The sequence below is a fragment of the Camellia sinensis genome, chromosome 6, assembly GCF_055761805.1.
Source record: "Camellia sinensis isolate YWXY chromosome 6, ASM5576180v1, whole genome shotgun sequence".
Lineage (NCBI taxonomy): Eukaryota > Viridiplantae > Streptophyta > Magnoliopsida > Ericales > Theaceae > Camellia > Camellia sinensis.
This window is the reverse complement of record NC_138966.1, coordinates 12,925,735-12,935,915: the sequence shown is the minus strand read 5'-3', so window position 1 is coordinate 12,935,915 and position 10,181 is coordinate 12,925,735.

Sequence of the window (10,181 nt, the reverse complement as noted above, 5' to 3'; positions counted from 1 at the left end):
CAAATACATGTTAGATTCTCAAACCCAAGGCCGAAAACAAACATACATGTAGAAATTCTAGTAAGAACAACTTCAAAACTTCATGTTATGCACATGCTTGCATGAATGTTCTTCTTTCCTACCCTCTTAAGCTTACTATATGTAATACACTCTAGTTCACTTTGATTTCACATTTAAATGAGCTTAAGGTCACAAAATGTGAGTTAAATTCTTACCTAAGGCTAAAATTCTTCAGGTAGGAGTTTATTTCCTTTGAATTCACTGCAATTTCCTCCAAATTCTAACAATGACAAGCTTGAAGCCAATTTTCTTCCCTCTTTCTCTCTCTCTCTCTCAGTTTAGGCTCATAGAAGATGAATTGAGAGTGTAATGGAAAAGTCTAACAATTAAAAATTAGCCTTATATAGGCTTGGTTAGGATTAAGCTAAGTGAGTGTAATTAGTTCTAACTAATTTATTCTAATTATTTGGTTCCGAATCGAATTCTAATTAAATCTACCATAATGTTTTAAAAATTCCAAATAACACAAAAACCAAGTCAATTCCGTGATCGGATGCCAACAAGGCCTTCAATTCGCATAATGAAATAGAAACACAGGCAGATCTTTCTAAAGCAAACAAATATACACACAAATAATGCAATGCAGATGTAATTAATTCAGAATTTCTTCTTAATTACTTATTAGGCATTCTTAATCATATGTTATAGGCTAATCACAAGTCCGGGTTGTTACACACTTGGGCCAAATGGGCTGTGAGAGAAGTCCAAGAGAACTTACCAAAGTACTATTTGTCGAGGTCCAATTGCTGAGGCAGACCCTACCTTAGCGCCGTCATTTTTATTACGGCTTCGCCTTTGTCCACTCGCTAAAGGAAAGGGAGTTGCGGCAACTCCAACCTCTGCAACAACTTTCTGAGGCACAATAGCCTTCGAGATAGGTGTCCTCCATACAAGATAATGTACAGACACTTGGCGCTGAGAGCAGACATCAAGGCATTAATAGCCAAGGATTGATAGTAAGTCCAAAGCACATATAGCTTGGTGTTAATAGCAGGTCTGAACACTTACTGGTTAGAGTTGATAGCAGGCACCAAGGATGCCAATATACCACGATAACCCCATGAAGATGGGAGCAGAGTAGCCCGAAAGTAAAGGACTCCCTTTCTATATGCCCATGTTAAGGACTTGTTTTGATTGAACAGGTAGGACCAAGGAAGCCCCCTTGGGCTTGGTACGAAGCACAGCCCTTGTTGTGGCTCGCGTCTTGGGAAACTGGAGAATTTGTGGTTAGATGGCTAGTGCTAGAGAAGTCACTGAGGTAGATACCAGTATGGCTGATAGCAGGTCATAAGTCCTGAGAGTACATGTTTTGGGAAATCGAGTTAGGAAAGTAGGTACCATGGCAACTAGGACACCTACTGAGGTTTGTACCAAAAAGGTATATGTCGAGGCTCGTGCCAAATAGATAGTACAGTAGCACTCGCCAAGGTTTTATACCAAACAAACAGTGTATGTCAAGGGATACGTGTCTACTAAGACCTAGTAGTTCAGGATGAAATATCTTGTGACACATGTCATCGCACTATTTGGCCACTTGGTATATTTTGGTATCAAGGAAAAACCTATAAATAAGGTCCAATTCCCAAGGTTGAAAAAAGAATGTTTTGGGGATTAGGGGAATACGATACACATTTTGATTGCACTGACATTTCTTTCTCGTAGACCACTTGCTCCACCCTCACCCGGCTACACACTCTCCCACCTTTCCAAATTATTGACCTATTAACATATCTTTGCATCTCTAAATAATATTATTATTACTGTTCATTTTGGACTCCTTACACCATGCTTTTTTCTTCTTCTTCTTTTTTTTTTTTTGTTTTTGAAAAAAATTATGATACAATTATATAGTTATAATTGTTAGATTTATTTATTTATTTTTTTTTTACATGGATGATCTACACACGAAGATTTAGAAATGAACAATACATATCATCAAAGTGTCTATGGTTATGATTTAATGGGATGTTTTGGTTACAATTACAATAATCTTTAGCTATAACTCAAATTAGTTTTAATTATGATTTAATATGACTATTTATTTTTTAGATTTAATGATTAAAAATGGAATGGCATATAGATGGTATCTCTCTTGGAGTGCCTAGAGTATACAGTTTTTCTAAAAAAATAACATATATAATTAATTTCATTTGCTTGTTTTTGTTTTCTTGTTATTTTAGCAAATCCAAACATTGTATTGCATAACTTTTATATAACGTTATTCATCAAATCAAATATTGTATCAATAAAATAAAAAAATAAGAGGATTTTAATGACTAGGGCTGGTAATTATAGAATCTACACACAATTGTGAATGAGATTTTACTACAAATCTAGTAACATTTTTTTTTTTTTTGTACTCTAATATGAATTTAGATAACACAACACGAATATGATCAATATAACATGACGTCCATCTCTAATCATTATCAACACGAATACGAACAATATAACATGACATCCATATCTAATCATTACCATACTTTTGGAATGGGCAAGTGATCCGTTAATTGGTAGGTTGTCCGATGTCATTCCCTGTAAGAAGAAAAAAAATGATATCCAAATGCTGTCATGCAATTTGTATGCTTTTACATCTGATACGGCTTCACTTATTTATTTGCATGTTACTCATATTGACTCAACTTTTCCAATAAATTCTCCCAAATTATGATTGTTTCTTGAAGTCAATTTTTAAAATAAATTTCAAGAAATTCAACTATATTTAACAAGAAAGATTATTTATAAAACATGCCAATCAACTGCTTCAAAGAAAAATCATTAATTAGCAAGTTAATTAACTATTATTTATTCAATTTTTTTTAAAGAAAAAAGAAAGAAGGGTGAAAAAAAAATTCACCTTCTCTCATCTACATTTGTGGCCCATCTATTGGGCTTGTGATTGGGGGGCTAAGTACATATGTTTGGGATTGGCATGACCAAAGCTCATTTTGTTGTCCTACATGAAAGAAAATGGAAAATCAACAAAATCATATCCATTTTAAAAAATAAAAAAAATAAAAAAAAAAAGAAAGTGAACAACTTTTAGAGAATATTTGCGTAATTTATTTAAAAAACTCATGATACGATTGCTTACAATTTCTAGATCAATATTTTTTTGGGTAAAGTATCAATAAATCTCACATAGTAATTTTATGAATTGTTTGGTTATTTCTTTTTTCTTATGGATTCAAAGATCTCATTCTAGTGTGAATTACATAAAGGCCCAAGTATAAATGCGCACGTGTTATGTGCTGGGACACAAATGTAGGTTTTCTCATAATATTGAAATTACTCAACATAATATTTCAAAAAAACTCCTTAATGTACTTTTTTAAATGTAATACTCCATTATAACACTCCAATGTAACACACTAAAAAACTTATTAATGTACTTTTCTCAAATGTAATAATATAATATTCCAAAAAAAAAAAAGATCTTCATATATTTTTCTCAAATGTAATACTCCAATCAATATAGCATACAAAAATTTCTTAGTGTACTTTTTGCAAACGTAACACTCTAATGTAACACTCCAATGTAACACTAGAAAAATTCAGCAACAGAAATGTAGATTGCATTTGGTAGAGTTTTGTAAATATGATTTGAGAGTATGAGTTGTATTTTGAGTTTGTGAGTTGTGAAATTATGATTTGAGTGTAGAAAATTTGTTTGGTTATGATTTTTGAATAGAGTGTTGAATTGAGTTTTGAATTATATGTAGAATTGAGTTTTGAAAATTTGATGTGACATGTGAAATAAAAAATTTTATTTGGTGATGAGTTTTCAAAATAGTTTTCAAAACTTAATTCAACCTATAATTGATAATCAAGCACGCAACTCATAACTCGATATTCGTATTTTTGATCAACAGCCATAGCCAAACTATTTTTAAAATACTCAAATAAAAAAATAATTTTTTTTTTCAATTAGTTGTTTTTAAGTAATTTTTTTGAATAATTTTTTTTTTCAAATAACTTCTATGTCAATTAATTTTTTTGTCAATTCATTTTTTAGGCCTTTATAAACATTAAAAATATTTAAAATATTTAGAAAAATAAAATATTAAAAATATTCCGAAAATCAAAATATTTACAATTAAAATATCAAAATATTAAAATATTTTTATGAAAATTAAAGTATTAAAAATATTACTATAAAATAAAATAATATATTTAAAATAAAAAATAAAAATATTTAAAATAAAAATTATGTTGTTTTTGAGTTTTGAAAAAAGTTTTGAGTTGTGTGTTTGGTTATAAGTTTTGAAAAGTAATGATTATAGTTTGAAATGAGTTTTGAGAAATGAGTGTAGAATTATGATTTGAAAGCTGCAACCAAACACTACACTCAAATCAGTGGTGGAACTATGTTTTAAAATATAAACCAAATAGAGCCTTAAATTTTCATGCTCAATAAACAACACTTCAGCCACCAATCCCCCCTAAAAAAAATCTTTTACACCTCACCTTTTTATTCTTATCCCAAAAATGAATCAGAAAATTAAAAAAATAAATCACAAAAAGGCATTCACTTAAACTCAAATGGCACCAAATCAAATAAATACAACTTTTTAAAACAAAAAAGGAATTGGTTCATAAGAAAATTTTTTAGACTAAATGAATTAACATTGCCTAATATGGGATTTAGGAGTAAATTTTCTCCTTTTTTTTTTTTTCTTTTTTTCTTAAAGTTGAAGGTCAAAATTAGATTAAGCAACTCGACTTGATTTTAGGGTTGGGTTTACTAGTCGCTCGTTGGGTTTGAGTCGGTCTCTACTCCACTGAGAGAAATTTGTTGGGCCGAAGGTCACTTGGGCGTTTTTGGGAAAACTAATTGGGTTAATTACCAACTAGCGCTATTAAAGTGCCCTTTTTGAATAGGATATGGGCCACGGTCTGTGCCCACAGCACAGAAATGTGACTCTTGTGCTTCTTGCCGGGTCTGTTTTGGATTTAAATCGTTGATTTTTTTAATAAAAAAATATCAGATAGAATATGTCTACAAAAATCAAGTTAATTGGACAATAATAATACCTCAAATCATATTTGTTTTCAGTTTTACACTTACAATCATATTTACAATTCATTTTTTGTTATCTACAAATGTGATTTGATAAAGGTGTTATTTATATCCAATTAATTTGATATTTTATAGGTATATTCTACTCGATATTTTTTAAAAAATTAATAATTCAAATTATCAAAATAAAACCTAAAACAAGTCCCGTGAGGCACACAAGCAATGATCTCATATCCTTTTGAATACACTAATAAGTCTTATAATACATTGCCCTCATTAAATTTATGGGTAAAGCACGAATAAATCCCAAATAGTGATCTTATGAATCAAAAATGCTAGAGGTCTCAAAAATTCTACCAAAAATTTTACCAAATGTCTCACATGGGATTCCTCATTTGTTTTTTTTTTTATTTTCTTTCTTTTCTTTCTTTCTTATTTTATATATATATATAATATAAGAATATAAGAAAATTTTAATTTGTAACTCTTTTTCAAGGGTCTCCTCTTGTGAGGAATCCCATTAAGAGTTTGATGAAATTATTGTGAAAGTCTTCACCTATTTATAAGAAAAAAACTCTTTCAAAAAAACTCAAGAAATCCATGTGGGATTCAATCAAATGTATTGGAGGGAATATTGAAATTTTGATATCCCTCCAAAATTTTTGCTTTCCTTTCAATCAAATTATTTGAATTAAAATCATATGGAGGGAATATTAAATATTTGATTTTATCTTCCAAAATTGAAATTAATAATATTTTAAAATATATTATTATATTTTTCAGTAAAAAAAATATTAGGACAAATATTTAAGATAATTTAATATTTTTAATATTTTTAATTTTTAATTTTATTACTTATATTTTTATTTAAATATAATTTTAATATATTTATTACGTCACGGTTTGATTCCGGTTCAACCCGACGGTTGAACCGGTGACCCGTCCACCCGATACCTTTTCCGGTTCGTTCACCGGTCCGGTTTTTAAAACATTGTCTAGCATTACTCCTTATGAATTGTTTGGTCCTCATTTTTTTCTTATGGATCCAAACGTCTCATTCTAGTGTGAATTATATAAATAGCCAAAAAGTGAGTTTTCTCATAATGTTGAAATTACTAAACGTAACACTTCAAAAAAACTCTCTGGTGTATTTTTTTTCAAACGTAACACTCCAATATAATACACTAAAAAAGAATTAGTGTACTTTTTTTTTCAAACGTAATACTCCAATCAATGTAACACACAAAAACTTATTACCCAAACGTAACACTCCAATGTAACACACTAAAAAACTCCTTAGTGCACTTTTACTAAACGTAACACTTCAATCAATGCAACACTAAAAAGCTCCTTAATATATTTTTCTCAAACCTAATAACATAACATTCTATAAAATTCTTTAATGTATTGTTTCCAAACGTAACATTCTAATCAATGTAACACACAAAAACTCTTGAGTATACTTTTTTTAAATGTAACACTCTAATATAATACACTAAAAAATTTGTTAGTATATTTTTTTTAAACGTAACACTCAATTCAATGTAACACACAAAAACTCCCAAATATACTTTTTTGAAGCGTAACACTTTAATGTAATACTCCAATGTAACACCAGAAAACCACACTATAGAAATGTAAATTTCCACGCTCGACAACTAACACTTTAGCCAACAATTCCTCCAAAAAGAATCTTCTATACCTCACATTTCCATTTCCATTTCCATTTCCATTTCCATCCCAAAAATGAATTAGTGAATCATAAAAAGACATTCGCTTAAAGTCAAGTGATACCAAATCAAATAAATACAACTTTCTAAAACAAAAAGGAGTAATTGATTCATGAAAAAAAAAAAACTCTTAGAACTAAATAGATCAATCATATGGAATTTATGGGTAAATTTTTCAAAATTTATTTCCTCATTCAATCTATCTTTTTTATTACCTTCTGTCATTTCTCCAGAAAACTTATCATTTTTTTATTCTCATCTCTCTCTACTATTTTTCTAGAGAGTTTCACACCACCACCATTTACCGCAATTGTCGTCACATTACCACCATCGCCATGCCATCTACTCGCCACCATCACCATCATTGTTTGGCTGCCACCACCGTCATCTTCATTGTTGTTGATTGATCTATACTCTACTGTCACTAATCTACACATCACTATCTTCCTCTGTCATTGTCAACAGCACACAGTTCTCACCATCGTCTTTTTCCTTTGTTGTCATCACTAGTGACTTTCAGATCTAATTATTTTTCAACTCAAATCTTCACCAGTGACTTTAGATCTAGCTATTTTTGGACACTCATTTGATTATGATATGTGAGAGGGTAATTTATGTGGAAATTGGGCCGAGCTAGGTGATGGGCCGTTATATGGGCTACAGTGAGAAGGACTGAGTAAAAGGGCCTAATAGTTGGCTCGGTTCCAGAGAGCCTTACAATTAGCTCGGTCACCACGGTCGGCATGGTGACAGTTAGCTCGGTCAAGCCATCTTGAGCCGAGGTATTGTTGGCTTCTGCTTAGGACCTTGTTGTTAGATAGCTCGGTCCAAGCTCATTGTGGATAGCACGGTTTCAGACAACCCAGTTGGAATATGCTAACCGAGGTACACGCCTAGTGAAAGGAAGAACCGAACTAGTTGGAGCTCGGTCTAGTCTGCGGCTCTAGCGTGGCCATGTTATCTCAGTCGTATTGACATCCAGCCATGGTAAAACCATCTCACTTGGTTTCAGCAGTGAGGGGGGTGTTGAAGGATAAGCATTATCTTTCAAGAATGTGATTCCTAGGAGGACTCTACATGGAGGAGTAAGAGTCCTACTAGGATTGTGCCACACGGAACCTATAAAAGCTCATAACATCATCTATAAAGAGGTAGCACAACTTTGATTCCCGAATATACGGAGCTTTTTGTCTATTTGTCTATTTTGCTGACTTAGGCATCGGAGAGGTATCTGGCATACACCTGCCGGCTAGCTCACATTTTGTGTTTTCAGAGAGTAAAGCGACGTCGTACGGAGGAGCGCAGACTTGATCAACAGGATTATACGAGAAGGTTTATTTCTTTCCCGTACAATTGGCGCCGTCTATGGGAATCACAGGAAGAACAAAACCTCTTGATCAAAGTGTTCCTTGCTAAATTAGACGCAATGGCACACAATGAAGATTTGCCGCAGACTACCATTGACAGGCAAACCCCAGAGGGAGATGGGAGGCGCGAAGGTTTGCCTTCCATCTCTCCCATGGCAAATCTGGAGCCCCAGTGATAGAATCCCCGAAGGGATACAAGGGGAAGGCAGGGTAACAGCCCCCATCGCTCATCAAGTCCTGATAGACAGAGACGGAGGATCGACCCTCAAGTTTTGGAGGATCGGGTAAAGGAGCAGGACGAGTTAATCAGGAGAATGGCGGTGGACATGGAATTGATGAAACGCTAGATAAAAGGGAAAGGGGTGGTGACAGGAGAGGGGCGCAAAAGTAATTCGCCCCCTCGCCACTCTGAAGATCGTGGTAGGCATACCACGCCATCGCAAGCAGAGAGTAGGAGCCTCAGAACAGGCGACACTCAATTAAGGACTTCTAGAACTCGTTACTCCAGGTCTGAGAGAACGAGATCATTGAGGTCTTACACTGAGGGAAGCACCTATCGGCCCTCACATACGCACCAGACATCATCCAGGCAAACGGAGTTGCCTAGATCGTCCGACTTATGGACTATGCTTGAGGAAAGGACACGACGAAAGGAGAATGCTAGGGTACACGTCCCGCACAGAGTTTCAGCCCTTCAACGGTTGGCTCCTCGGATGCATGAAAGCGTCGAGGTTGGAATGCCAATACTGCACCTTGCCTACGAACCAATAGATAAAGCATTGGCAAGGCTACATAGCTCGCCGTTCGTTCCGGCGATTGAGAACGCACCCTTACCTTCAGGCTTCATCCAGCCTAAGTTTACGACGTACGAAAGGAAAACAGACCCTTACATGTACCTAAGCCACTTTCGCCAGGTCATGGCTGTATACCGGCGGAACGAGGCTTTGATGTACATCTTATTCCCATCTAGCCTTGGCGACATAGGTTTAACCTGGTTCGAAAGGCTACCAGAAGGCAGCATAGCCTCCTGGGCGCAGTTGGCAGAGGCGTTCATGACAAGGTTTAGAACGAACACCAAGACCCTAGTTGAGATCGATCAGCTACTCTCCATTGACATGGGTGACAAGGAAACATTGAGATCCTACAACAGTCGCTACTGGGAGACGTTCAACCAGATAGGGGACTGCCCCACCAATCTCGCCATCGCACAATACAAAAGAGGACTTCCAGTCGGAAACAGATTGAGGGATTCGATTACTATGACTACACCCCTCACGATGGAGGCCTTGATGGAGAGAGTGCACCAACATATTCGGGTGGAGAAGGATGGCACCCGTAGTAAGGCAAAATCTGGTGCAACAGCAACGCCAGATAAGAAGACTACGACAAAGGTGAACACGGTAGAACGTCCAAGCAAGAATGGATGAGGTAGGCGAGACAACAAAGAGGACCGAGATAAAAGATTGTTGAGAGTGCCATTACCACGGCATTCAAGAAATCAATCTACCGAGTTCTCAGTGAGATATGTGATGAACCTTTCGTCAGATGGCCAGCAAAGTTGGGAGAAGCACAAAAGGACTACGACAAAAAATCTCGGTACACCTTCCATAAGGAAAAGGGGCACCGCACTGAAAATTGCACGCCGTTGAGACAGCATCTGGAGGAGTTAGTAGCAGCTAGTCACCTGGACCAGTACATAGAAGGAGGGACGCAGCCAGCCCCCCAAAACCACGATCACCTAGACGAAACACCGATTGACGACCCACCTCAAGGCATGATAAACGTAATACATGGGGTATTCGAGCCTGAGCCAGTATGTGAGCTCAGAAGAATAATAAAGAAGGTTGAGCACTTAAGGGAGGTATTAAGTGCGCAGCCCACCATTAAAAAGGGAAAAACAGAGGCCACGAATGTCATGTCTTTTTTCAGACAAAGACTTGGCAAGGATATATTGCCCTCACAATGATGCTCTGGTCGTCACTCTCCGCATCAAGGATTACGACG